Source organism: Macrobrachium nipponense, chromosome 32, assembly GCF_015104395.2.
Source record: "Macrobrachium nipponense isolate FS-2020 chromosome 32, ASM1510439v2, whole genome shotgun sequence".
NCBI classification, from domain to species: domain Eukaryota; kingdom Metazoa; phylum Arthropoda; class Malacostraca; order Decapoda; family Palaemonidae; genus Macrobrachium; species Macrobrachium nipponense.
Window position 1 is genome coordinate 21,123,591 of NC_061094.1, and position 4,066 is coordinate 21,127,656.

Genomic DNA, 4,066 nt, shown 5'->3' on the forward strand with positions numbered 1-4,066 from the left:
AGGCCAAGACCATACCGATCATGTCTCTGAGGTGCTGGAGCCTTTTGGTTCACTTCCTAAGAGTAGAAAGTAATTTTTGAGGCACCTTAACTACGTTGTCACTGGATTAGCGACTCAGGGTACAAAATCTTTGACACTTAGAGAAGAGTGGCGAGTCATTGAGATGAATTAAAAGTGATTAACTCCGCAGAAGGAACTTAACCATTTACCAGTGGAATAGTGTAACTTTGCCATGCTTATTAACATGAAGATTTTTCACTGAAGACTGAAATTCTAGAAGCATATCATTATCCTCAATATTAGCTAATTGAATATATTCATCAGTGAAACTGAAACTGAGAGAGAGTATATATCCAGAAACTACATGCAAAAGAGGATACAGACTTTCTACGGTTAAGAAGAATGAGATCAGCCACAGAAAAATATCCCTTTATACGGTTATGTTAAAATTAACTAAAAAGATTAAAAAATAAAGTTATAGCCCTAGCAGGGATACAACTTGCTTCTTGAGGAAGATGAAGAAGTGAATGATGCTTTGCTTTTGGGATGACTACAACCAAAACTTGAAATGACTAAATGAGTACAGGAGGGAGGTGAAGCTTTCTTACCACTCCCTCTAACAAGAATTAATAAGCTAATTTGCTTTACTTTTGTTAAGTCATTAGAGATTTCTTTTTCTTTCTTTTTTTTAATTAAGTCAAGTTCATATATTTTGACTGTAGTTTGGCAACTGATTTAATTTAGAAAAATTGAAACTGGTTAAAAGACAAAGCTCAACAAAGAACTGTCTTCAAAGTTTATGTTTACAGTGGAACCTTGGTTTTCATTCACCCTGGTTTTTGTACGATTCAGTTTCCGTAGACTTTTTTCAACAAAATTTTGTCTCGGGTTTTGTACATATAATCAGATTTCGTATACACGGAAACTCTCCTTCCAAGGTCATCACTTGACTACAGCCCATTTCAAGCGCCCAAACAAAGCATCCTGTGATCTCTCGTGACCCATTTTGCTTTCGTGTTTGTTGCTTTTGTGCTTTTTGTGCTTTATTATTTGAGTGCAACTGCTAAATAAGCCATCATCAAGCCAATGAAAGTTCCAAGTACTAAAAAAAAAACAAGAAACAGAAAGAAAGAACTTGTAGCAAAGTGTTGGAGGATGTTGCATGCTGATCTCAGTGAGAAAATACCCACAAGCTGCTGTTAGTGAATTCAAGGCCAGCAGAGGCTGGTTTGAAAAATTCCTAAACCAAATGGGCATACATAATTTGCCTACTTCAATGATTAAGGACATGTTTGCAGAGTGGAGTGCTGTAAAAAATTTTGTGGGGAATTATCATCCCAATAAAGCTGTTGTAATCCGTGTCTCCAACATGTTTAATGACAATGCCGTAATTAATTTAGGCAAATTTTAAAGAAACGCCAGAAACAAATATCACTTGACAGTTTTGTTGTGTGACAAGGGTCCATTGACTTGAGCTGGTCCTAGTGCCAGTATAAAAAACGAAGAGAAGTAACCCCAGAAAGGTCCTTAATACCTGAAGTCCTTTTGGAGGGAGAATCCCCTTCCAAACAATAACCTCTCCTCCTCCCTCTCCCCTCCTCTCCATCTTCCATGTGCTAACAAGTGTCTTCCATAAAGGTAAGAGTGATGTTAAATATTCATTTTTCATTTCAATAGTCATTTATATTTATTTCTCATTGTTTTCCCTCCGTAAAACTGTGTTTATAGTACACTATAAAATGTATTATTGTTAAAATTTTTGGGTGTCTGGAATACATTAATTGTATCTACATTATTCCTTATGGGAATTATTGTTTCAGATTTTGTACGTATCGGACTTCGTGGGATGTTCTGGAACGGATTATGTATGAACAACGAGGTTCCACTTTAATTCTACTTGCCATAAGCATGCAACGATAATCTAGCTACGGAAGGTTGAGACTTTCCTACAATTAGTGACGTTGACACGTCACCCATTTTGGCAAAGGAGGTATTTAATCCTAATCTAAAAAGGTACATTTTCAGGATTAACCTCAAGTTTAAGGTTAATCCCAAGAGTGCACATATACGAACATACTGGCCAGCTATTTGCATTTATTCACAAGTGACTTCGTTTTGAAATAATATATGCCATGTGTATATATGCTTTGTACATTTCACGTACGCACAGATACTATATATATAAAAGGTATATATATGTACACACATGCACATCCAAAATTTATTATATATATAATACTATATATATATATATATATATATATATATATATATATATATGCTTAAAAATCACAGTAGCTGCACGTGACTTCATTAAATAAGCGAATACCACAGGAAAATGATAGTCAGAAATCCAAGCGCTTTCGTCAATGTCTCGGTAAAGACGGAAGCGCTTGGATTTCTGACTATCATTTTCCTGTGGTATTCGTTTATATATATACGTATGTATGTATGTATGTATGTATATATATATATATATATATATATATATATATATATATATATATATATATATATATATATATATATATATATATATATATATATATATATATATGTATAATAAACTCGAGGGTGATTATGCACTGTTGCCATATTTTCTTGAGCGCGTTCAAACTTTTCAGGAAAAGGATGAAAATATGGTAGATTTGGCAAAATATTTGAGCGGCGCTGCCATTTCCTTGTGTATGGATGGCTAAGTGAAGTGACCATGTCACAGTACAAGAGGAATGTCTGTCACCACCCTCCATTCGTCAGTACAAAAGCAAAACACGAAGATCAAAACATTACGCATAGAGAGAGAGGGAGAGAGAGAGAGAGAGAGAGAGAGAGAGAGAGAGAGAGAGTTATATATGGTTATACAGATAATATTAAGTATATATATATAATCTATATATATTTATATATATATATATAAACTATAACTATATATCTCTCTCTCTCTCTCTATGCGTAATGTTTGATCTTCGTGTTTGCTTTTGTACTGACGAATGGAGGTGACCGACAATCGTCTTGTATTGTGACCCATGGTCACTTCACTTAGCCATCCATACACAAGGAAATGGCAGCGCCGCTCAAATATTTTGCCAAATCTACCATATTTTCATCCTTTTCCTGAAAAGTTTGAACGCGCTCAAGAAAATATGGCAGCAGTGCATAATCACCCTCGAGTTTCAACCTTTTGTAGCCAGAGTGTAGAGGTCACACCAATTAAAAAGTTTACTTCAGCCCTTTGAGAACATGATGATTATAATGTGAGGCTCTACATCACTTAAGATATAATTGCAATAAAATATCTAAAGTCTCATTAATTCATTGACTTCATTTAAAAAAGAAAATAAAAAAATTCAAAGCAGCACGACAACCTTCACTGTTAACATTAAATTGCCCCACTAAATTGCGTGCTTACAACAATCAAATAGACCATTAGATATTTCAATCTTTGAGAACTTGTAGTTTTGTAGATTAGGTATGCCCTTAAAAGCATTCGTTTCTTACTACTGTGTATCTGATTTGTATTGGATGCAGAAAGGGAGAGTTAGTCTTGACAACCTAAATACACCCCTTTTTACCTTTCATGATCTCTATTTTCTCTATAAAATCATAAAAGTAATTGCCAAACACTACCACTTTCCCATCATAATCAGCTCCAGTTAACATATAACTGATGAATTCATCATATTACTTAACAGTAATAAACCTGATGTCTAAGCATTTGTTCTAGTAATGGAATTTTATAAACAACCTCTCAAGTGCTGCCCCAATACACAAAACTCATAAAAAGTTGCATCCTACCAAAAGCAAAATGGTAAAGATATTTTATTTCAATACATCAATTCACAAATAGATTTTTTATTGCGTGCTCTTCAATTCTCCATAGCATGACTGGTATGAAACTAATACAGTATTCAAATCTATCGCAAATTTGCTGGGATATTTATTTGTGAATGTTTTTATGTACTTGAATTTTTTCCTAGGTTCTCTGTTTAAGCTACGATGGCTTGTGTATCTGAAACATCTGTTCTTATTTTCACTAAGAAATACATATGAGTATGTGACAAAGCTG